This window comes from Podarcis muralis, chromosome 8 (genome assembly GCF_964188315.1).
Source record: "Podarcis muralis chromosome 8, rPodMur119.hap1.1, whole genome shotgun sequence".
Lineage (NCBI taxonomy): Eukaryota > Metazoa > Chordata > Lepidosauria > Squamata > Lacertidae > Podarcis > Podarcis muralis.
The window spans coordinates 44749409-44775986 of record NC_135662.1 but is presented as its reverse complement, the minus strand read 5'-3'; the positions used below and the strand labels follow the sequence as shown (position 1 = coordinate 44775986).

At 43.1% G+C, this 26578-nt stretch overlaps 1 long non-coding RNA gene across 3 annotated transcripts in view; it reads left to right on the top strand.

Moving 5' to 3' along the window:
• The window catches only part of LOC114600676 (uncharacterized), a 110792-nt gene that overhangs the window by 56811 nt on the left and 27403 nt on the right, over positions 1-26578 (top strand). The window contains exons 2-7 of one of the 3 annotated variants that reach the window (XR_003707620.2): positions 3862-3996; positions 5508-5638; positions 11569-11644; positions 13215-13307; positions 14645-14772; positions 18087-18548. This is a non-coding gene — a long non-coding RNA (uncharacterized LOC114600676). Of the gene's footprint in view, positions 1-3861; positions 3997-5507; positions 5639-11568; positions 11754-13214; positions 13308-14644; positions 14773-18086; positions 18549-26578 lie in introns of those variants that run through there. The other 2 variants (XR_003707621.2, XR_003707619.2) reach the window with 2 other exon arrangements.

Here is a 26578-nt window from a genome sequence, read left to right as displayed (position 1 = left end):
GCTGGCCCAGGGTGAGAACTTCAGTACATAACAACTTCATGCAACAGGGAGGAATGGAAAATGATTCCTTCTTACATCCCTAATCAGGACATGCTATTGAGCAGCAGGAGCGGAACAACCACCACGCAAACATGTGGTAAAAAATTAAGAAATGGGTCCCTAAGTGCATGTTTGGGTTAAAGGTGGGTGCTGGCTCTGAAAAAGTTGAAGGCTTCTGCTCTAGAAGGTCACAAATCTTCTCCTGAACAGTGAAGAATCAGGTGCAGGAAGCTGGAGGGGAGGGGGAGGAATCTTCCAAAACCTACTTGTAGCAGGTAAATCTCATTGATTTGGGAGCCATACCCCAGAAGCTCCCTGCACTCCACCCTACACACCTATGATCTTCAGGAGGGCCCCTTGACACCCCCCAGAGAAGCATTTAGGGGGCTTCAAGGGGGAAAGAAGAGATGAATAAATTCCCTTCTATGAATTACCTTCTGCTGCTGGTTCTCAGGATCCAAGCTATTGCTTTTGTTGACATACCTTCCCATAAAAACTAAACTGTTTTTATAAGTGGAATGTGGATGGGAGGTGAACAGAAAATATAATAGCAGGTGGCAAAAACCAAATACAGAAAAGATTTTTTTGTTTTTGTTTTAAGTGCAGTTGTGTAGCTTTCAAACCTCAGAGGCCTTAATGTCGTAGGTCTTCTTCTTGAACTTTATCCGCCCTGGTTCAGTATCACTAAAAGTATATTAATGTCAAAGATTGCTTGCGTAGATTATTTATAAGGGCATTCGCTTCATATTAGTGCTGCATAAAATGCGCGAGTTCATAACTTGCCAAAAGCAAATGCGGCTTGCTTCCTTGGAGCTGCAGAGAAGAGAACGAGCCGTTTGGCACGAGACACCTCTGCACAGATCAATAATGGAAGCATTAAGCAGGTCTCCTGTTTTAGAAGCAGTTCTTTATTGGGGAGATATGTTTATTCCACACATTAACAATACCTTAAGTAAAATGATAAAGAGATGAAGAAGGGTCCGTTTTCTAAGTGGCACAGTGGGAGCTATGCTCACAGGCCCGCTTGCTTCTAAATGCTGTTTCCCTACTTCTTGTAAGCATTTTCAATTACTGTGGATGTTTAGGCCCAAACTACATGCGATGCTTGGTTGCAGATGTTTCTACCACCACCCCAATCTTTTTTAAAAAAAAAACCCCCAAAGCAACTATTTAAGAGGCCGGTGTTTTGGTTTTTTTATGAAATAAAAGGTATATTGAGTGGTGGAGAGAGGCAGTTTCTTAACTCTTTCATCTCTGGCCATTTGCCCACTCAACATCATCTCCCACCAGCTGTGTTTGGAATTGCCGGAATACCTTTGGAATTGCCTCCCCGCAAGTGAAACCTGCCATGGGGCTCTCTTCCACTACGGAGGCCCTCTTCTTATCTGTTCCAGAGAGAACCGCCTTAGTTGTGGCGCCCAGATTTTTGAAATAGCTTGTATAGAGAGGTGAGCCAGACCTCCATGCTGCTCACCTTTAGGCAAGCAATGATATTATTTCAGTGTCTTCTTTATTAGGTCAGTTTGATGTCTCAACTCCCATTTTTTTATTGACTGCAATTTGTATTTATTCTGCATTTCCAAAGCATACAAGTTTGCTTCTTATTATAAGTTGCCTTTAGTGCACTTTGATAAGGACAGGAGGAATAGAAATCATTTAAACAAATAAACAAAGTAGAAGTACCTGTATCTCTTCTGACATGGAGCAAAAAGCAGCTGCAGGCGCTGATTTCAATATGAAAACAACCAGAAGGGAAAGTGTTAAAACAGCCCCTTCCCATCTGCCTGCACTGCTGGTCTTCTGCCAGATTTTTCACTTTTGTTTAGGTATCTGTTTTTAAATCTCTGTCTGTATGGAGGGAAAAACCTGCAACAGAACATCCCATGCAGTTTGAGCCCTGTTCTTTAACATGCAGGATTCATACAGAATTGAGTGGGGTTCATAGTTAGGAAGCCAGAAGTCTGGTTCATTTGAGTCACAATACAGTGTGCAGGTAGCGGATTCTGGAAATGGTTCTGGCATGTAGTCTGCTCTCTGGGCTCCTCCATATGTCCTTGTAATTGTGCATTCGTGATTATTTGTGCTTATGGGGACATTATAAGCAATGCTGCTTTCAAGACTACATTCCCTGGTACCTACAGTACTTATACGTGCAAAGGTTTTGGGGTAGATATACTGCTTCATTTTCAATCACTGCATGCCCCATAATGTCTGGATGAAATCTAGCTATTTTCTACAGCGCAAATATACCAGGGTTTGGGGATTTTTTGAGTCCCACTTTTGGTGCACTATAGTGCAAGAGTGCCCCCCTCCCCAGATGGCCAGTGATGCGGCAACGTTAGAGAAACATAGCAGAATAATGACAAAGAATGATGTGTGGATGGTCCAGTATAAACCCACTACTAGTGCATGATTATTGCATCAGTGGCATGTTGAAGAATACACCCACGTGAAAAAGCACCAGTGTGGTGGGCCCTTCCGTGGATCACCCCATCATAAAAGGAATTGCCCGGCGGGTAGAAGCTCCTTTGATACAATTTTGTATCAGGCTTCAAATGACTTAAGAGACAAGTAAGAGGTTATCAGCACCCTGCAGGATGGTATTATCTCCATCAGGCTCTGCTACATTAGACAATTAATAAAGATGATTGCATCTCAGAGGCTAAATTTGGTATATTACTGCACTGTGCTTGACTTCTACTACCCTCATGACAAATGAGTCAGAGGTACAGCCATGGGGTTTTGAGGAATAACTCTTTATGCTAATTAATGGTATCAGTATACACAGGTTGAGGCTGATATAATCAGTGCAACCGATAATGCAGGTATAAAACACAATTAACTATTTGCATATACATGACAACAGATTTAGCAGCAGAGCAAATCTTTGGCAGTAACACCCCACCCCACCAACAAAGCTTCCCTACAAGAACAGGTACAACAAAACCGAGTGTTACAAACCTTATGGCTGAAATATATGAGCTGTGATTTGGGAGGTTGCCAAATTAATTCATTTTTCTCATTCAGAACCTGCATTTTTCTGACATGAGCTTGGTACCAGGGAATGTGGTTTGTAATAATTTGAATCTAAAACTCAAAGCAAACCCGTTCAGTTGCTACAGAAATGAGATGGGGGAAAGTATACAAAATGTATACAAGAAATGCTTGCACAAAAAAGGAAAAGGAAATATTCACTGCAGTCCCTGAAATCTGACTGCAGTTGCCACAATCTATAGTTTTATGGTTTCTATCCATACTGAGCTCTTACCTGGAAGGACTGCCCCATCAATGTTAATGAAGGCAGCAAAACAGCCATCAAGTTCTTGTCTATGTATGAATCTGATTCTCCATCTAAAGAAATGTTAAGCTTACGTGCAGACCATATGTGAAGCTCTTCATAATGGCAAATGGCAGCATGGAATTTTGTTATCATTTGGCCACCAGTTGGTAAACATAACCTTGTCAGGAGGCCCCACGTGTGTTCGTGGTGACAGTTACTTGATTTATGACTTTGAGTCAGGTATGTGATTCAGGACTCAACCAATACCTTTTTAATACTCTCAGAAAATTCAGTGAAAGAGGAAAGTTGAAAGAAGTTAGGGGTCCTCAGTGCTGGCCCAACACATAGAGTTCCCTAAGCTTAGGCCAACACTTGGGATGGGGGGGGGGACTTACTGCACCATTCGGTTCTTATCCTTATCTGCCTATCTGGTGCCAGGGTCATTCCTGGGAGAGGGAAGAGGGAAGAACCATTGAGGCATGTGTTATTGTGCCATTGCTAAGCTGCAACTATTAATGCTACATTTCTTGGGTCTTTTTTAGTTAAGTCAGTCAACACCTGCACGTCAGCAACAGTGATCACCTGTGGAACACCTCGTGCCCTACTGGCGGAAGACAGCTGAACAAAGCATTCAGCATGCATGCTGCAACACCTAAGCACAAGAATGTGATTTAAAGGTAACGTGGGATTTTAATGCAGAGCTTTCCTAGGTTTAAGTCTCGACCTTAATGGTATAACTTGCATTGACATTTTTTCATTTTGTTTTGACATCATAATTGAGTCTAATCTCCACAGACTTGCATTGTGCTCTCACTTCAGATTGTAATCTTGCAGTGCAGTTTCACCCTAAGAGCATTGTAGTGCTGCTTTCTCCAAAGTGTGCGTGGAAATAATTTTACCATTGTAATATCACCTCGATATTGGCTTCATAACAAGGTCTCTGAAGAGCTGCACTAAAATAATTTGGCCACTATAATGACCTCACAATGTCATGAACCAATTGCCATTACAAACTCTAAATGAGCTTGAGAAGGAACTTCTGTGCTGGCTCATTAGCAACTGCATTCTGCTATGCCGAGCCTCTAATTTAAGCCTTCCTTACTCCATTACTGGATGACCACAGCTCCAAATTAGGGTAGCGTGGTTCAGCACCGCATTTTTATTAAGCACTTGTAGAGTGACATAGGCTTTGCTTATTTTTGTCATTATCAATGGCCTGGAGAGAATAATGCTCGATGTCTAACTTTACTTGAACAATATTATGAGAAATTAATAGGAATGCCCACACCTGAATGTTGCTAGACTTATCTGATCCAGCATCAAAACACATTCAGATCCAACTTCAGGCTTAGACTGTGATGAGGTGTAGCAGACACCTAGACCCCAGTTGACATTCCTGCATGCTTTCAAAATATTCCACTGGCTGCTTCGGCCGAAATCCTAGACCCGCTTACCAGGGAGTAAGCCCCATTGAACTCAGTGGGTTTGCCTCTGAGAACACCTGTGTAGGTTACACCATAACTCAATCTTCCTTTCTGAGGATTGGAAGCTGGGCTTTGGACAATGACTAGTTCAATAATAATGATGTTTAAGATACCTTATCCACATAAAGATATCCTCTCCATCCAACCAGGAAGTAAAATTAACACCACTGCATTGCACATTTTATTGCACTGAGCGATTATTAAGTAGAAAGGCTGAATGTATCTTCCTGGTGTGACCTGCTTTTCTAGGAATTATGGGGCTGTGGTAAACCATGATGCCAGTGTGCTGGAACATTCACAAGAACTGTGCAACATACCAAAAATATCACACCACAAGTGCTGCTTTAATTCTGTAAAAAAAGATGGTTGTGTGAGTCTGCTCCAATCCAAGTCTTTACAGAAGATCTGAGAAACATATTATTCATTTATAGGTTTTAAAAATCCATTTTATCCTCTTGTACTTGTCCCCCTTCTTTCTCCTTCACTAGCCTGTTTTCCCCCCTCTAGTGATGTTCTTTTGATGACATGAGAAGTCACATGGGGGGCTTCTTTAATGAGTTGGGTGCTACTCCTGAGAAAGCGTTCATTATTTTAATTGAAGCCTTCATCGCTGGCTGACTTCCAAGTGGCCTACCAGATGTCTCTCTCTTCACAATGGTCGAAACAGATTACAATGTTCTTGTTCATTTTTCCTTTCCTGACAGCCTAGTTTCAAAAAGGTGCCAGACTTTAAGGCAACATGTTCAAAAGCTGGAGGGATGTGTCTATTCAGAACAGTATGCCAAGGATGATGAAGGGACATATCACGAAAGCTCAGATATTTGCACTTGCAAAGGTAAGCTGGGATTGCCAATCAATGGCCATTTATGTGGGTAGTGTTCTATTGCTAGGAACTTAATTTGCGACTTACTGGCACATTTTGGGCAATTGTTCAGGGCTTTACAAACCACAGTTTATGAAGCTGGGAAGATGCATTGGAGCTGAGCATTCCTCCCTATGCCCTCCTTTCTTACCCTTATGTGCTGCTTCAGAACTTCATTTCTGCCTTGTATTAAGCCACAGTTACCTGTTATGTCTGAAGTGGGGGACTCTGGCTTAATGTCAAGGCACCAAGATAATACGCCAAGGTATATTCCTCTTGGCTTAATAACCAACATGAAGCCTGTATTCCTAGCTTGGATGTTCATTGGCCACAGTGAGGTGTTAGTGAGAATCTGGTTACCCTTCCCTCTGAACAGCCAAGGGGAGTCAGAAACAGTACGTAGTTGCATCACAGGACACAGCAGAGGATGGGCGGCAGCTAGATAATCAGAAGCGAGGTGTGGTGGCTGAGAACCTCTGGGTTCCTACTTCCACGAAGTATGAATTGGCCATACCTGTCTATCTCTTACTGAGATATATTGCCTGCTCTCCAATCAGCAGCATCTGGCATTGAGAACTACTGGAGAGGGAACTGGAGTTTTCACATCTATTCCTTGATCTGTAAAGAATTGCCGTGCATTGCTTGAGGGCATCATGAGTGGGGGTCCCCACCCCTTTATGGTTGTGTTTTGGCTGACCTTGGGGGTATGCAGTTCTGTCCTAGGTGAGCGACAGTTGGGAAGGGGTTGGAGTCTGATCGCTTTTCAGGTGGGAGCTGGGAATTGGTACCTGATGAACTAAGGAGAGAATATGAATGTGACTGAGTATTTGGGTGAATGATGTGAGGTTTTTATTGGGGCTGGTACAATCCTAGATTAGATTTGGTTTTAGCCTCATAATGTTGGAAGCAGGAAGAAGGTACTCTTTGTCTTCCGCCACATCTGGCTGCTGTTGGGGCTTTTAGGGAGCAGTTGGTGAAATTTGTTATTGGTCTTGGTGGAATGGAAACCTCAGGAACAGTGAGAGTTAGTGGGAGTGTCCCAAGCTAAGATCTAGAGGCAAGCAGTCTGGGGCTTGGTGATAAACTGTAATGGGCTATCTACTCAACTGGGCTATCCACTCAGCAGCTAAAAGATAAAGCTTTACTAGTAAAGCTGCCAACACAAATCAGCATGACCAGTAATGTGCTAATTAATACGGTTGCTACTTGAATTTGGTGTGGAAATATACAATATCCGTGTCACTTCAACAAATAGTGTATGTGGCTATGATCAGATCCATGCACACACAATTTATCAGACTAGGACGTGTGAGACCAGGATTCAAATCCCTACTTGGCCATGAAGCTGACTAGGTGACCTTGGGCCAGTCAGTGCCCCTCATCCCTACCTCACAGGGTTGTTGTAGGGATTAAATGAGGAGGGTGAGAGCAACGTATGTCACATTGACCTCTCTGGAGAAAATATGAGCTATAAAGACAATAAATAAATAAAAACAACCCAAGATCTGTGAAGACGTACTCTACATTTTTACGATAACCTCTCACTTATTTCTCAAGTCATAATACTTACTCTTTCCCACATGTTTACTTTACATTATTCTTGTTGCTTTGTTGTTTTGTTATATTGCTTTTATGTACTACCTGCAAAGTATAAAACCTAATAAATACAATTAACCCCCCCCCCAGATAATTGAAAGAAATGGAAATTTGAATGGAAGGGGCACCAAATATATTCCTTACTCAGGGCACCATTTAATCTAAGGCCAGCCTTATCAGTAGCCAGGGGAGGGAAGGGAGTGGATGACACTTTGCACATTAGGTATGCATCTAAGTTGTTTTGTGACTGTGCCCAAACATGTAAAATGTGAATGTGGCAGTGAATGTGTCATACAGAGGCAAGTGTCAGGGAGCTGTGGTTGCTGTAGCCCCCAGCTGCATACACAAACTCAGTCTCAGGCATGCCTATGCACCCAAGTGTGAAATGGTTGTGTTTCTGGAAGAAGTACAAAGGGGAAAACGCAAGTGTAGGGCATAGCTGGTTCAGGGTCACCCTAAAGTGAAGCACAGTGCTGTGGTTGGCTCAGGGGACACTTTTGAGGTGCCAAATTCTTGCTATATCTTTTTGCCGTGAAGTAGATATGCATGTGCTCGGGACGCGGGTGGTGCTGTGGGTTAAACCACAGAGCCCTAGGGCTTGCCGATCAGATGGTCTGTGGTTTGAATTCCTGCGATGGGGTGAGCTCCTGTTGCTCGGTCCCTGCTCCTGCCAACCTAGCAGTTCGAAAGCACGTCAAAGTGCAAGTAGATAAATAGGGTTTCCGTGTGCTGCTCTGGTTTGCCAGAAGCGGCTTAGTCATGCTGGCCACATGACCCGGAAGCTGTACACTGGCTCCCTCGGCAAATAAAGTGAGATGAGCGCCGCAACCCCAGAGTTGTTCGCGACTGGACCTAATGGTCAGGGGTCCCTTTACCTTATATATGCATGTGTGTGCATGCACAAGCACAACTTTTGTTTTTCATCTGAGGGGCCAGCATGTCCCAGAATAAGAAGGATCTTTTCCCGCTTGGAATGCACTTCCAAGAAAATGCTTCTGCTAGTGATGGATAACTCAGAGAATTAAACCATGATTTCATGCATGGGGCATAGTATGAAACTCAGCCTTTTCAGCAAAAGATAGCCCCAGTGCCATTTAAGACAAAAGAGCAAGTTTATTGTATTAAGCAAGGGTCTTTCACAGGAGGAGGTGGCCCCTAATTGTGTGAATAGTTGTGCGGGTATAAAGACCCTTGTACTGATGATTTATCTGAAAGTTCTGGGCATATTAACTTTTGCTAAGAGCAGAGACTAAAAACTTTATGGGGAATGCTACATACACTCCAAAGACCAACAAGAGAATTTAAGTTAGATGTGATTAGTATGAAGAAAGTTACATTTATTATACTCTTATGTATAATTGATCATATGAAAGGCCTTTTGTAACTATAAAAGAGACAGCACATTAAATTGTTTTACCCTGAGGATTATACAAATTTGTGGATATCGGATTGAAACACCAGCCTATTGGTTTCATTGCTATGGTAAATCATTAAGATGTTCTATTTTAATCATAAATCTTGGTATCTATTTATTGTGAATCAAATATCTCCTCCCAGCCTTTTGCTTTGCTTCATCTGTCAGAGGCAGCCCAAGTACAATCTGGTAACAACAGCATTAATTTCTATTAATAGAGAGTGTCTGTGTTCCTTTAATATGCATGGCACATAATTTTATATTATCCTAAACATGGAGAATTATAGCTGAGAGGCCCATCGTTTATCACAGAAGAGGGTATTGGGTTTTGGAGATGAGGGGAAGCATCCAGGGTTGATAAGGAGATTCATAGCTTGCAGTCATACATCCAGGAATGATTTACTCATTGCTGTTGTACTGAAGAAGTGTAGATTGGGGATACTGTCAGGCTGATAAAAATCGGGAGGGTATGTTTGTGCTATCCCCCCCTCCAAATTCTCTTTCTTGTCCACAGGCAATTTGGTCAACTGGAACTGAAAAGACCTCTTCAGTTCTGCAAGTTAGAAAATAAAAGCAGGCAAAGGAAACACACTTTGCAAATATGAAGACTTCAAGTTAGAATCCTCAAACTTAACCGTAGTGAATTGTATGAAGGAGCAAACATGTTTAGGAATTCAACACAGTGCAGAACACCTTCAATCACTATCTGCTTTCATGGTTCAACCTGAATACCACATCTTTACAACTTACTGGTGTTGAGTCGCTATGTGGGCATCAGCCACCACTTCTCCCCTTTTTGTCACTGTTATTGTTTAGAACGGATTGCACTAAACTGATGCAGTCCTTTGCAAATGACAGCTGCGAGCAATCTTTCACAATGGTATTGCAGCTAAAAGGCTGCACAACGGTTTGTTAAGCTCTGTAAGGAGGAAAATACAGTTCCCAGGATTCTTTGGGGGAAGTAATGTGCTTTAAATGTGCACTGAATATGATTTCAATGCCTGGTCCGGATCTGACCTGAGATTCGTTTTAGATATGCACATAAAAGGTAAAGGTACCCCTGCCCGTACGGGCCAGTCTTGCCAGACTCTAGGGTTGTGCGCCCATCTCACTCAAGAGGCCGGGGGCCAGCGCTGTCTGGAGACACTTCCGGGTCACGTGGCCAGCGTGACATTGCTGCTCTGGCGAGCCAGAGCCGCACACGGAAACGCCGTTTACCTTCCCGCTTGTAAGCGGTCCCTATTTATCTACTTGCACCCGGGAGTGCTTTCGAACTGCTAGGTTGGCAGGCGATATGCACATAGGGCGATATGCACATAGGGCATTTTAAATACATACGCCTAAAAACCAAAATGTGAGTGTGACAAATGCCAGAATCATAGAGTGTATCATAGAGATGCACTTGTTGGAAGTTGAGATTGGAGGAAACTCCCCGTTGCACACTAAAAGGATACCAGAGTTTGCCGTATGTTATTGTGTGAAGTGACCGTGATATTCACCTTTCTTTGTCAGTGGCTTCCATATTATTCACTCCATTCAGTTATTGTTGCTTTAACCGCCTTCCTCCAAGGAACTGAGACTGGCATAAGTGGTCACCCTCCCATATCATCTGCCCCACAACCCTGCGAGGTAGGTCAGGCTAAGAGGTTGTGACTGGCTGAAGGCCAGTGAACTATGGGGCTAGGTGGGTCACTCGCAGTGCTAGTGCAACGCTTCGTGCACCATACTGCCCTACACTTTCACCCTTTCGGTAGTCACTTCCTCCATCTCCTTCACCTAGAATGTCAGCTGCTTCAGCTGCTGCATGTAAGTCCTTAATTTGTCCAGCTCCTGGGAGAGTTTGGGAGGTGGGAGGAATCGTTCTTGGAGAAGCAAAGAGCTTGTTGCCATAGGAGCAAACTCCATAGGGCACATAGACTCCTGTATTGCATTAGTTGTTAGGGATGATAGTGTGTTGGTATATTGCCTCTCACTCAGTAAAAACATATCCTGGGAAAGGCCAGGCAGGAGTTTTCCCTTCCTTTAGCATACGATTCCATGCATGAAAAAGTTTCATTGTGCACATTATAGAGTCCCTGCATCTAAAGCAGGGGAGATATATATATATATTTAATTGATGGCAGCTGGTGTGGTGTACAGACAGCTGGGCTGGGAAGATCTCAGTTCGAATCAAGCCACGGTCTTTCAGCATAACAACCTAGCAGGGCTGTTGTGAAGAAAATAAAATAATACTAATAATATAAGGAGACAGACCCAGGTATGCCACCTGACGCTTACAGGAGGAGTGGTAGGGTACAAATAGGGTTGCCAACAACAGCCTGATCTGCAGAAATGAAGCTTTTCATAGCAAGGAAATACGTACAATCATCTGCTAATATCTGCATGTTACACTGCGGCGAAAAAGCGCAGGAGTCAGGCCTGTGAAATAGCAGGCACAAATGTAACAGTATATAAATACATTTAACTAGTCTGGCTGTATATTTGAAAAGGAGGGCTGTGAAAAGAACTGACAAGGTCAAGAGAAGCTTTCTGGGGGATTTTGGGTGGATAGTGTGGGGTGGGGAGGGGGAACTGATGGAGGTGATAGTAGTGATTCCATCGGTGGTGGAGGGAGAGAAATTGCCAACCTTATTACAATCCCTCCAGCTGCAAGCACACGCTCTTACAAGAGCCCCACACATGCTGTTTTAGGGCAGCTTGACATGAAGAGGTGGCTGCTGTCGGCTTTTGTTCAGAACTGTCCCCTTTGCAGGGCTGAGGGTTCCCCATCCCCCGCAAAAAAGAAAAAAAAGAGGGCCGGATGAAAATGCCAAGAATTTCTCTGCAGTCAAACTTGTGTATTTCACCCAGCCCTGCCGATGTTAGTGACAGAATACTGCTGTTTCTCTTAAAGGCGGAAAAATACAGCGCCACCAGCCCTCAAAGGATCTCTGTCACGTGCTTACTTTATTGCTCTACCTTTGTGCACAGTAAGTTGCCACTTAGCTTCAGTTGCTGTTCTTGACTGACATTGTTATTTGTCTTGTACATTTCAGAACTGCTTTGTAGTTAGCCTGGGAAATTGAGAGTACATATGTGGTTAAAAATGGGCAAGGGGGGGCGGGCGGGAGCAGTGAAAGAGGTGAAGAAAAACGCTGCTATGTTCCCATTAGTGCCTCTGCCATGCTCTCCATTTTCCTATTGTCTCCTTCCAGAGCTTTTCTGCTTAGACCGAGACTTCTGTGATTGGAGTATTAAGTTGAAAAACCAGCAAGAAAGAAGGATGTTTCTTGAAATGCTCTAATGGCCAAAGGGGTGGGGGAGAAGCCTACCAATGTATGATTTATTTAAATTTATAGTCCAGCATATGCTAAACACTTGGGGCAGGTAACAAATGGGTGGAGAAAGCATAAATAAAAACAGGATTAATAACCAAGCACAAAAATGCATTAAGCCCCACACAACTCTCAGAGGTTGCCTTGTTTGGAGTTGCAAAGGAATTTTTTACCAGGTTATTCTGATTAGTGATTGTGCAGTAATTTTGCTTCCTCTGGATGTGAGTTCCCTTACTCCAATAATCTTGAGATAAGTGCTTTTGCTGTTATGCAGGGATCCTCTCCTTCCTGCTACAGCACACTGGGATCTGAGTTGCTCTGTCGTCTGCTGAGGTGTACAATATAGGTTTGGGCTGTATATGTTGGTCCTTTCCAGTTCTGCTGTTCTAACCAATCAGTTGTGTGTTGTTTTAGAAGAAGAAGCTAGGATCAGCAACGTGAATAGTGAAGTGGGAAGAGCTTGGATGCACACTGCGCCCCAAGAGCTTCCTACCTTGGTTCTCAATTCTGATGATCCAAATACACCACGCAAGTGATGCTACGGTTCAGGGGCAAGAAAGCGGTTCTAAACTATTTGTGCCGTGCGGTTCACCTTACAAATAATTAGGGGTGTTAGAAATGCATAATAAGACTATGGAGAAATTGCCAACAGCTTCTAAGGCAAGTAGGTCAAACATAAAAGAAAACACTTCCATTTGATTAGGAAATCAGATTTGAGACTTGGCTTCACCCCTACATATCTGTTGTTATTCCGCACTCATGGGAGTGACTTAAAACAGAAATCTGTTTCTGGATATAGCCCACAATATGGCCTTGTATCAATTGAATTCTTATGATTTATTTTTTTCTGCATTAAAAAATGAGATGGAATTGGCCCAGCTATTGTTCCTAAATATCAAGATAGACTTTTGCTTCACCACCACAGAAGAGCCAAATACCCATCAAACAGCACTTTTATGAAGCGTCTCAAAATGTCTAGTCTGTCCAACAACCATTGTGTTTGGATAAACTCTGAAGGCTGCCTTCTGGATTTTCTTTTCAGAGACAGGGAACGTGTGGGCCTCCTGCAGATCAGCCAACTCTGGGATTTGGGCATACTCTTGACGAATAAAGAGGATGGCACCGTGCCTCCAGGGGGTTGGAATGCAGGGCAACATGTTTGCTCCAAAATAAACGTCATGTACAATACATTCATAAGGTTTGTTGGGTTTACTTACATTGTCAGGGTGCTGTCTCCTGGAGATGTTAAAACATTTAGGGGCCTTCAGCTAAGCAATTCCATGTGAAAGTCTTCTGGCAGCAGCATGTTCACACTGCGGTAGGTAACCACATGCATCATTTTCTGTTACTAATGAAGAGTGTGTTTGCGATTGCGCCGAGAAGATGTGTCTCATAGATAGATACCAGATTGCCCTAATGGCAGACACGTGTGAAGTTGTACCATACACTTCTTGATCTGGGCCATATTTCCAAAGTATAAAAATAACCCCCAAAAAGATAGATTTGCTTATTTATTTCATTTATTTATTTTGCTTTATCTGTCTAGTTATTAATTTTAAATCCAGCACTTCCTCACCAAGGAACCCAGGGCAGCAAAAAACACCAGAACAATGCTGTAAAAACAACAACAACAACATCAGTTTAGAACCATTTAAAAAACAATCACATGTTCTCACAGCTAATCATTTCAAGGTTGCAAGGAACAGAAACATTCAGCCATCAAATGCCTTGGTAAACAGGAATGTTTTGAATGCTCCTGAAAGTTAATAAAGAGGAAAACAGATGCACCTCACCAGAGAGGGCATTCAGCAAATGGTAAACTGCAACTGAGAAGGCCCTGTCAGTGCCAATGAGATAGCACCCTGCGGTGGCACCATTAGCAAAGCCATCCTTGCCAATATTAGGGCCCAATATGGTGTTATACAGAAATGCAGTCTTTTTTGGTACTTGGGCTCAAAGCTGTTTAGGGCTTTGCATGCTTGTTTGCACACATCAAGCATGGTAGCACACTGGCAGTCAATGCAAGGCATTCAGGACTGGTGTCACACGGTCCCATCAGGCTTCCTCGCTTACCAATTTAGCAGATGCATTCTGCACTAACTGCAGTCTCTGAACCATCTTCAAGGGCAGTCCCATGTACAGCACATTGCAGTAGTCCAGGTGAGAGGTGAGTGGAGCCGGCTAGCCATGAACAGCTGTAGCTAACTAACCAGCCTAAGATGGGCCTATACACTGCTAGTGACAGAAACTATTTTAGTGAGTTATGGGGATGTATGAAGTAGGTGTGCACTTGGGCACACAGTGGGGAGGCATAACTTATTCCTGTACCTGGTGGCCACAGGTATTAATAATTATCAAGACAGCTTCTGTCTGCATAGCCTTTGGGTTTCTCTTCGTTGGTCACACCAAAGTGTGACAGGATGTTGGAAGAACAGAATGGAGTGTTGGGAAGGGAACTGGCTTGTCGCACATTGGTGACAAGGGGGGATTTCTTCAAACTGCAAAGAGCAGCTTCAAAGGAGCAATTTTTGTCACTACTGCAGCAGGGAAAATTGAGCTGCTCCTCCTTGTCTGCGGTAGTCCTGATAATTATGCTTTTTTAATAGTGCACATTAAATGCAAAGATACATTTAATATGTATAATTTGTTCCTTAGATAGGTAGAAGGACACACACATTTCATAGGCTGAGCCCCGTTAGGCATTCTGGGGCATGGTCTTGCTTCTTTCAGATGGCTTGGAAATCACACCTGGAACAGGAAGGGAAAACTATTCAAGTATAAAGGTAAAGGTAAAGGGACCCCTGACCGTTAGGTCCAGTCGTGACCGACTCTAGGGTTGCGGCGCTCATCTCGCTTTATTGGCCGAGGGAGCTGGCGTACAGCTTCCGGGTCATGTGGCCAGCATGACTAAGCTGCTTCTGGCGAACCAGAGCAGCGCACGGAAACACCGTTTACCGCCGGAGCAGTACCTATTTATCTACTTGCACTTTGACGTGCTTTCGAACTGCTAGGTTGGCAGGAGATTCAAGTGTAACCTATCCATTAACTGAGTAAAAACCTTATTGTGACTTTACTAAGGAGATTGCTCGATAATGGAGATTGCTAATGGTTCGGAAATACTCAGACATCTGTATAGAATGTGTAGAAGTTGCAGGGGGGGGGGACACACAAAGCTTCAGAAAGGTTACACATACTCCCTTGCCAATCTAAGAGGAAAGCTGATAAAGGTTTGTGTTGTGTGTCTGTGCATGTGTGAGAGAGTGAGAGAGAGTAAAGCAGCTGTCCTCAACTTGTAGCCCTCCAGATGTTGTGTTGTATTAGAACTCTCTCATCACCACTGGCCATGCTAGCTGGGGTTGCTAGGCACTTGAGTCCAACAGTCTCTCTCTGTCTGCCTAACACCCTTCCTCCTTGTCTGAGCACCAAAGGTACGGTAGTTCTAGAACTTAGACAAAACAAGGGGTAAGTTGAGAGAGAGAGAGAGAGACTGGTCGAAGGCACCTTCTTAGTGCTAAGTGCATCTCTCTGGAGTCCTGAACTGAGGTAGTGATGCCTCTGCCTGGATTGTCCCTAGTCCTTATCCCCACCCAAAAATAAATCAAACCCAGGGAGTGCTGCCCCTGGAGATTCTCAATATTTTGAGATGTGGGGAGTGGAGTCTGTCTGCTTTTGTTGTGAGTTTCTTTTTTCGATTGATATTTCTGGTTGTTTTTATCATTATTAATGTACTCTTCAGAGATAGCTGGCAAAAATGTTCAAATGCCGAGGAGTCAAACCCTTTTAAAGCTATTTTTGTTTACTTTTTTAAAATGCAAACGACCCTTTGTTATGAGGTCAAGAAAGAATATTCTGATTAGGCCTAGAATGTGTTCTCTCTTTCTTGCTCTCTTCCTAAAGTGCCTGGTATAGAAACTGTTAAATCAAAGCCAGATGAGAAGTCCAAAATGTACTATTTATGTTCCTTTGAACATCATTCTAGACCTTTTAACATGCTTCTCCCAATTAAGCTGTTCAGGCCACAGATCTAAATAGCTGCCTGCACTGGTTGCCAATTGATTAATTCCCTAATGATGGATTGAAGCTACTGTTTTTGTTTCTTAATCTTCTCTTCTCCATTAACGGCGAATCATTCAGTGAATGTTCCTTTCAAAAAAATAAGTAAACAAACTGGAGTAAGGGGGAGCAATTTGCATGTGGATTTATCACAAAATGATGTTTTGATTGGTGTTAATGATACAGTTATTTTGTTTTATCATATTTGTATAGCCCCAGCCGTGTGCTATGCTACTGTGCAAATCTAAAGAGTCATTATTAGGACTTAATCTTACAAAAATGCCTGGGATTTAAACACAGCGTATTAACCAATGTAATCCCAGAAAATAGCATGGTCAACCTGAGTTCAAATACCTCCTTTGCTAAGGAGGATTCAATGGGTGGCCTTGGCCTGTAAATGGAAATGATCACCGACTGTACCTATTACTCTAAATAAGTTTTCTAAAAGTTTATTGCTTTGTTAACACATACAAGTGACTGGGATCCCTGTGAAAACCAATGGGGGTGGTGATGGTGGGAAGGTGAACTTTGGGGGAAATCTCTTCTCCCAGGGGCAAAGGAGAAGAAACAGCTGGATTTTGCCCTTCCCCATCCAGTGACTTTGGAGGGGAAGAGGAGGGCATTGCTAATCTTTCCTTTGGTGTGCTGTGTTGGGAGGGGAAGAAATTAGGGCTCAGAAACATGCAACAGTGCAGTCTCAGAGCCCAATTTGCCTTCCTCTTTCCCTGCAGTCCCTTCACAGAGGAAGGGAGGATTCATGCAACATAATTTATCCTTCCATCCCTGCTCAAGGCTACTGTCTACATACTGGTCTCTGCAGTAAGACAGATTCCCCAGTGGAACTGGGAAGTGCTTATGTACTGCCAACAGCTGGAGCTGTTCTGAAGGGTTATAGGAGAAAGTGCATAAAAAAACAAACCACCATAATGTTGCTTTAAAAAAGATTTTTAAAAGACCCTTTGCAGTCACTGTCATCAATGATGTTGGTTGCTAAAAGTGACCAGGAAGTGTTTGTTTTTAAAGAAAAAAAAATGAAATATATTTATTTAGCAAATTTATACACCACTTTTCATTTACAACAATAACAAAGAGATTCAGTAAAATGTTTCCATACCAAGGCATCAGGACCGGTACTAGCGGTCAGGGTTAACAGATGGGTCCTTAACAGTTGGCAAAAGAATGGCAAAAGAATTCCTACTGAAATTAGGTGCCCATTAGTCATTACAGCATTATGGTGTTGTAGACCTTTATTTCATAGCTAGATGAGCATTTTTGTCCCAGTTAAAACATTCAGAAGGACTGCACCCAAAGCAAATATGCCACACCCACTGGGACATACTCATAGTGAAAAGTACAACACTCTTAATAGTAGGGAAAGTCAGCAGCAATTCTCATTGTAGCTTACTGAGTAAGAACAACTATTGGGTAATGTTAGGAGCAACACTTCTGAAAGCAGCCCTAGCCAAATGCCCACCATACCAATACTTTGTGGGCTAAACCAGCCTCATATAACCAGCATGCTTGAGTCTAATGAATGTATGAAGGGGTTGATGCCATAGAGTAAGCTGTCCTGCTTTAGTGTTAGCTTATGCTGCTTCCCCTCACCTTGAGAGGAAATAGATGACCAAGCCTTTGTTCCCTCAGCCTATATGGTGTGTGAGGAGCTCTGAATTGTTCCCTCCAGCTGCATGGCTTTAACCAGCCTCTTTTGTTTCAGACCAGAATGGAGACTGAAAACAGTGTTTTCTTATACCAATAGTTTAGGAACTTTTACCATTTTGTAAACAAGCTACATTTTACTGCCTGTTCAACGTTTGTTTGTTTGTTTGTGGGTTTTTTTTACTGCTGTATGGAAAACCACATGAATCTGACCTTTGGAGAGTTTGTAAATAAACCATTTTATAACTTTCCAAACATTTTTCTATGCTAAGGGGAGTAGGAAACTTTGGAAGGAGCTTTATAAAGGGGACATTATGGAGTTCACTGGAAAGGTCGCACTTTAAAGGTTTTACAGTCTATATTTCCACACTTTTCTTTCTTGCAGGTTTTGCCATGTTAAATTTCTGCTGGGGTTCTCTCACCAAAGAATACTTGCCCCAAACTGGACCTTGGTTTCCAAGGAATTTTTCCAACAAACTTGAATCAGAATATTCTTTTGTGCAGGATCTTGAAATAATCTCCCATGAAATTCTCCATTCCTCCTGCTCTGAGGGAGGGGAATGTACACACTATCTCAGCCTACTGCTACATCTAGCATTCTTCTTGGTAAAATACAGAAAGGAATATTTACCTACTTCACAGTGCCATTAAGAGGCTGCATTAATTAAATGCTTGCAAAGCATGTTGAGATTATCAAGTGGAATAATCTGTCGTTCATATAAATACAAAATGTTATTGTGCTGGATAGATCTCATGAGCTAAAACAATGGCATTGTTGTGGTCTAAATAATCACAGTGATTAAGGAGGCTAATTGTATCTCCAGGACCTTGTGGCCAAAATGTGCTAAAGATGGGGAAAGAGATTCATGGTGAAACCTATGTTCTCTGTCATGAAATATAAATTAAAAATAATTCTATTACAGCAGAATACTGGCATTGTTACATTCATAATGGATATCACACACGTCTCTCTCCCTGCTCTCACTTCCAGGCAAATAATGTTAGAGAAACTATGGCAGTATTTTTCTTCTAGGTGTAATAATCTGTCAGTATCAAATTCTCTTAGTCAGTAGGGAGCATATAGTGTTGATTTACTGAAAATCTTGGATTATGTCTGCTCGGTGGTGAGTGTAGATTTAAGAGGGGAGAGGTAAGGGGTCTCCAAAAGGTGAAGAAATAACACAAAATGAAACCTAGCAAGGAAAAAAATAGCTTGACAGTTAAGATGCAGTGCAGTAACCCAGGCTTCTTGAAGAAAAACCCTAGCAGACTGGCCTCCAAATGCTACATACTGTACATTTTACAACCTATTCAATTATATCCCTAACTGCACTGCACTGGAAATGCTTGATTGAAAGAAGTCTTTACACTTGCCAAACGAAGAGAGGGGGCAGAGAGATATTACTGTTTCCCAGCACAGAAATAATTTCAGTTTTAGGGACATATAATTAATTTGGCAAGGCTGTTAACAACAGACATTTTTAAAAGGGCCAATGCTCTACTTTCCAGAACTGTAATCTAATCTCAGTTTCTTATTGAAAATGTTACACAAGTTGTAATTGTAGAAGAATATTGAAGGGGGCTCAGAGAGAACTTGATCACATTTTATGAGATGAGCTAAAATAGCATGTGGTTCGTACTCCTTTTTATCTGCTAATGTGTGAACAATGGGGTGCTGAAATTGTCTCATACTTCCATCTGCACGGTGCTTAACAATACAATGTGTAGTGTGGAAGTGAGGCAGATATTGGCAGTCAAGAGACAGAAAGACCCCGTCTGCACTTGACATTTAATGCAGTCCCATGCCACTTTAAACAATCATGGCTCCCCCCCCCCCAAAGAATATTGGGAAGTTAGTTTATTAACAGTGCTGAGAGTAGTTAGGAGACCCTCTTATTCTCTTCACTGATCTACGGTTCCTAGAGTTCCCTGGGATGAGAGATTGATTATTAAACCACCCTAGCCTTGTTGGTCTGTGAAGGGAATAGGAGCCTGCTAACAACTCAAAGCACTGTTTAAAAACTACAGTTCCCATGATTCTTTGAGGGACTCCATGGCCATTTAAAGTGGAAATGTCCTTTGCCTCAGGGAGCAAAATGTCTTGAGCTGGCCCTGAGGGTAAATATTCTTAGTCATTTGTGAGAGGTTATATGCTGTTCTTTCTCTTGAGATAAATTAAGACATAGTTATTAGGAAACAAAGTTTGACAGGATCCATTAAAATAATTTCGTAGCAGAGAGATAGAGACAGAATACTCCTGTTATACAGAATGCAGTGGTGTGAAGACCTTTTGTCTATTACATGAAATGCGATGGCTGGCCTTTGACAACTGTGAGAAATCGCTACTAGTTTTTGTCTGGTACAAGCAGCCTCTATGGTATAAGGGGAGGATGCTGTGCAGATTGTCAGACTCCTAGCCGCCTCCTGTCACCTTTCAGTCACATCATGGCAAAGTGATTTTAAAAAAAAAACACATCTGAATACTAAGAACAGCACGAGCTAAATTCTGAGCAATAAAATGCTAGAAGGAACAGAGGAACAGTGTCCAATTTTAGGTTGATGGCTGTGTTGAGTTTGTAGGGCTGCAGGGTGAGCCCATTGCACATCTTCTGGCATGACTTGCATGAGGCAGGAACAGATTCCCTCAGAAGGTGGTGGACTCTCCTTCGTTGGAGGTTTTTAAGCAGAGGTTGGATAGCCAGCAGTCATTGGTGCTTTATTTGAGATTCCTGCATTGCAGAGGGCTGGACTTAATGACCCCCAGGGTCCCTTCCAACTCTACAGTTCTATGAGGTAGTGCTTTCCTTTAGTTTAATGAATGAAGAGGTGTGACCCATTTGTAGCAATATTTAAAAATCCCCACCTCTCCTCAAGTTCAAACACTATGAACCAAATGACTGTTTTCTCTTTAAAAGAAGCAGAAAGCATGAATAGCTTAGTCTGCTGCTGTTGCTGCCACAACTTTTATCAGCCACGGTCCTGTTCGCACCTTATGCCAATCTCAGGCTGTCTTGGTAACCCAGAAGACTAACAACAGCAGCATATCAGTCATTTTAACTGCCTGGGATTATTATGTGAAGGTGGCCAGTTTTTAAAAAATCTATTAAATACTGCAATGGAAATCCATCCTATTCTATGAATAATTTGGGTGTCCTTCTGACATCTCTGAACTACAGATATGGAGATGGCATTGTGCACTGCAATGGCTCCTAAAAGTCACCCAATAGTAAAATATAAGCTGCTGTTAAAACAATTTCAGGGCACAGTGCAAGTAACAGAAAGCCTGTTTCCATGACAGAACACAAATTATTAATAAATCAGGCCAAACAGGACAAAAAGTGAAAAATAGATTTCATCAGTTAGCATTAGTGTTTTATTATTAAATAATAATGTTATCATATGAGCACATGGTGTTGTGTATCTGTTTTGTGAACCTCACAGAATACGCTGGAAATTGGGATGCAATAAAAACACTGAAGCAAAACCCAACAGTGACACTACACTGTGGATCTTCTCCTTACGCTTTCACAATCAAAATTGTGTTCAGGGAGACAAGGGCATGGCACACATTTTACATGTTATTCCCCTGGCAGCTGAAACCACAATTAAATGGTTGTGAAAGAGCCCACTTGACCTACTTACTTTTCTTATTGGTCACTAGAAACAATTCATTAGAGAAAAACAAAAGTCCCCAGAAACTACAGTTTACCTCAAATGTATGGATGGCAGTATCACAGCCCTTGCATCACAAACACATTCTTCCCTACCAAGACAAAGCAGCAAGTGTCCTGAAGACATCCAGGATTAGGCCACTGGCAGCAGAAGATTGGTCCTGAACTGTGTTTTTGTCACATGGAGCTACCACAGTGTCAACTGTAGCACAGATCATGCCCTGGTGGCAAGCAAGATCTTTCTCGAGGGCCCATAGCTCAAAGCAGAAAGTTTGGCCTTGAATCTACACTGCCCAAACAGCCATACCTGAACTTTTTGAATGCTTCTCTGATTCCGTCGAATATGCACTACTGTGAGAATACACTTGCTGCACTGAGAAAGGTGAGGAGCAATGCCCAGTGGTTTGCCAGTTGATGTGCCATTGTCTACAGGCTAAAACTGTGTCAGAGCATTCAACTCACAAAATGTACACGGAGACAGCCTCTGGACCATAAGTCAAGAAAATGCACCGCTGTAAACCTTGTCTGGAGAGATAATCATGGACGGTAGCAATGGGCAGAGCTCTGTCAAGAACTATACTTGCAGGGAGATGCCTCTAACACTCCACACATCAGCAAAGGGTTCCTTACCTTTAAACTGTATTTGAACCAAACATCCCTTCAAATACAGGACTGCACACAGAGGAAACCTGGGATATCCCATAACCCCCAAATTTCCCGATTTAACTGGGACTTCCCAGATTGACAGAAGTTGCCCCATCTTCTGATCCCAATCTGTCACGAAGTGGCAGGACGATGGGAAGGAGGAAGAGGATCCCATGGAGGGGTATAACCAGGACTGGGACACATTGGGGTAAGCTGGGGGGGGAAGTACTCATAGGGTGACAAAAGATGGTGAGGGAATGGGGGTCATTGCACAGGACCCTAAAGCCAGAGGGGCCCCTGTCTCCATGAACATGGGATGCTCTAGAAGTAGAGAGCAGCAAGGAGGGGTGCTCTAGGAGACTGAGGCAAACGAGCCCACAGCCCAGCTTCTTAGCTGGCCAGGTGGGGCTCGCTAGCTCTGAGAGAAAGAGTGTGATTCCTCAGCTGGAACAGGTGAGGGTCATATGCCTCATCAAGCCCAGCAGGCAAAGCACACAAGGGAAGCAGAGCTGAGGCGCTGTGTCTCCTCGACAGCCAATTTAGATGGATTTTGGCTTGGATACTCCTGGACTGTGCTTTGGGTTTGACTCTGGACTGCAGCCTTTAGACTTGGCTTACTTGGACTGACCCTGGACTGTGTTTCCTGGACTTTGGGCCTTGCTTGCATGGATTGACCCCCGGACTTTGACATACCGACTTGTCACCAGGTAGGCCAGGGGTTCAGGACACAATCCTGGATGTCCCATTTTGGCTTCCATGCTCTGGCGGCGTCTTTCGATGCTGTGCAGGCTGTGGCAACCTTCACCAGGCCGCTCTGGATCACACGGCATCTCCTGAGGCTGCGGAGCTGAAGGCAGAAGACAGCAGACAAGGTAAGGGAGAGGGGAGAGGGCGAGTGAGCCGGTTGCGGCAGTGAGCAGGCGGGTGAGAAAGGGGTTGGTGGCGGGGAGGGGGTGACGGGGTGAGCGACAGGGTTGGTGGGATGGTGGAGGGGAGCCCCAAATTGTCCTCCCAAAATGTTTGGGGGCGTGAGACCCTAGGAAGGGTCCTGCCTACCTCTTTGGTGGCCTATAAGGAGTTGAAGAAGCTGCCTCCCCCAAAGGCGAAGTTGCACTTTTCTGAGTCATGGTGAAGCAAATGAAGCTATTAATGTCCAGGGCAGGCAAGCAGGAGGAATGTGTTTTGAATAGATTTATACACAGAATTTAGTACTTCTGACTGGATCAAGCTTTCCTCACATCTGGCTGCCTCCTGTATTGAGCAATCCCGTCTGTCTGAGCTGCTCATACATTGTCAGGTGCTTTTTAAATAAACAAATAAGCAACTAAATAAAGCAAGCCTGCAAGATTTATATGCAAGATTTACATGCAAAAATGCACATCAAAGGTAATATTATAGGTATAATATGTATAAAAGAGTTATGTGTTCTTACTTTAGGAAATGTGAAATGTGGTATGGGTATAGTAGGCATTTATTATAAAAATGCATATGAAAATACATGTGGCATACAAATAGTTTCAGTAAATAGCATATTGTTACAAGCCCCCAATCTCTGAACAGTACGTTTTCTCAGGGATCCCAGTACATATTTTGGTTTCCTTTGAAGGAATGTCACTGTTGGGTTGTGGTTTGTTTGTTTGTTTACACATACAGACTGAACATAAGATGGGAGGAGCCTAGCGTTAATACTCCAACAAATCTTGTTCCCTCATTAGGCTTTGGGTGCACAAAACCTACAGTTTTGGGTTCTCACAGAGAGTAAATCGGGCCTCTGTATGATTCTAGATCTTACCTCAAGACTGAGGTTCCTTCTGTTCTCCTTCAGACACACACCTTGATGCCAGCTCCTTCATCCAAATCAATTGAGAAAGGTCTTCTCATTTCAGCTAGGCTTCTAGAAGCATCTTCAGCTGTTTAGTTTCTATGGCAACACTTGGGCCAAAGCTAACATAACAAAGCCAATACTTAACCCACCTGGCAAGGGTCATTTACTTAACAAAGAAAGTGGTTTGACCGGTTTTTTTTAGCAGTCCCCCTTTCTTTGCAGAAATCCCATTTTACAGAAGATATAAAATCACAGGTTTGGAGAGGACCCCCAAACCCATTTAGTCTAACCCCAAACTTACTGCAACCTATTAAGTGAGCCAGTTTGTGCTTGTAATATGTACAACGTATTTTGATGCCCTCCCCCCATTTCCAGGAATAGAAAACATGCACTCTTTTGTGTAAAGTAATTACAATGTGAATTGCCTGGTGGGAACCATTTCTTTGATGAGGCATTTTTTCTGAACATGCACAGACAAAGGAAATGATTTCCTTACCAAGAGAAATCACTTCAAAGCTCTCAGGCCAGGCCCTAGACCAGCTCAGGTTTCCTTTCTGTTCAGCACAGTATGGACAACAGCTCTCACAAAGACTCATATTCCTCACGCCTGGTTTGAATTTAAGCTGATGCCGAGCCCAGAGTGGAAGGGACTTGCAGGTCTACCTTCCCTGCCAAACACACATAGCCTGCCCTCCCCTTGCTGCCTGTGTGTGTTTTAATGTCTGTGGCATTCTCAACAAGGTTTCTCTGCTTCTTAGTGCTTTGTGGTGTTCTTGCTCGCCTGAACATTATTTCAGCCAGGTTGTGTTGTTCTGACATCTCTCCTTCTCTTAAGAAGTCTTCCTCTGTCAGAAAAGAGCTTTGTTTTGTCATCCTTCTGCCCCTGCCTCTTGTGAAGGTGAGGTGGAGGACGATGGTACTCATGAGAATGAAATGGATTGAGAATAATTTTGCATGACAACTGCTGGGGATCCAATATCGCTTTGCTGGTGTTGCTTACAACACTAACACTTGGAACATTTCCAATAGCTGCATGGCAGCCCATTGGCAATACGTGCCAAATACTTGTTTTATGGGGCAGCTTGAGCACAGCCCTTGCATTTAGTGCCGTAGAGAAACTGAAATACGTTTCTTACCAGTTTCCCAAGCATCGTGCCTCTTGCACTCTGAATGTCGTACCCCACTATTTATTTAAAACATTCATATATTTCACTCCTTCATTCCGTTTGGGATTTCATGATGGTGTACAAGAATTTGTATCTTAGTAGAAACAACAGTAAAATAACAGATAAAAGCAAACGTAACAATAATTTACAAGAATATGCCTACTTACATTTTCGCTGGGCACCTGAAAGGTTGTAATGTTGCCACAAGGAGAATCTCTTATGGCATTTCGTGGCCAGGCTGAAAAGGCCCTTCCCTTTGCTATGTAATAGTGTTCCTCCAGGAGGCACCTAGTGAAGATCATCATCAGGAGAAGATCTTAAGAAATAGGCATACAGCAGGAAGGGAAAAATGTGTCCCTCTAGAAAATGTTGTTGGACTTCTCCAATAATCCCTGGCCTTTGCTGGCTGAGGCTGATGGGAACTGAAGTCCAATAGATTCCCCATAACTGAGCTAGAGATAGGCAAGGCTGCTTAATGGTAAAACTGGTGTTAATATAAGAATCCAGCAAGCACACTGTGTACAGAGTTGTTGTTTTTTTGTTCCCCCTCCCCTGTGACTCCATAGATTAGAATGTCACTGCCAAAATAGAAAAGAAACCCACACACAGTGCTGCAATAGGTGGAGAGGTTTAAATGTCTCTGTCAGCCCAGCTCCCTGGTGCAAGTAACCTCCTCGGTTATCAGATGGATCATTTGATAAGCATGGATGAGATATGGAGGGACTGTGTGTGTATGTCCTAGGTGTGTGCCAGTGTGGTGTGAAAGTGTAAAAAAAAAAAGATTAGTCACCCATTTGAACTGTACGCAAGATGAGTTCAACAATGCACATTCATTTTGAAACAATACCATTGGCACCAAGTTCAGCACATTAAAACAGTAAACAAACAAACCATTTTTCCTAAGGTCATATAATGTTCTGTGCATAAACTTCAGAGTTAGGATATCCAATTATACAGACTTCACCTGATAACCTTAGACCCTAACTTTACAGAGAAGACTAGAATTTGACACAGAAGAAGAAGAAAGTGGGACATTGCAGATGATCAACAGAATTTTCCGTGCTTAGTTTTAGCCTAGGATATGTGAAAGGAGATGTAAAGTGGACAAGCCCACCACTCCAAGTAGCTATGGAAGAAGCTCTTGAGAATCCCAGGTCTCATCTATTTACAACTGTCCCTGTTTGCTTCCTGGACATCAGGTGGATTTGTCCATCTGCCTAGCAGAGGGATAATCAACATGGTGTCCTGCAGGTGTGGTGGACAACAACTCCCATTGGCACTAGTTGGCATGGCCAATGGTCAGAGATGAACATCAGGAGGGTACCACATGGTCTGGTAATTTATCTTCGCCAGAAGCGGCTTAGTCATGCTGGCCACATGACCCAGAAGCTGTACGCCGGCTCCCTCGGCCAATAAAGAGAGATGAGCGCTGCAACCCCAGAGTCGGCCACGACTGGACCTAATGGTCAGGGGTCCCTTTACCTTTACCTTGATAAATACATCATCCTTTTTATCGTTGTCCAGACAGATCAATAGACCAGGTGATTCACCTCTTAGACCTGGCTCTCTG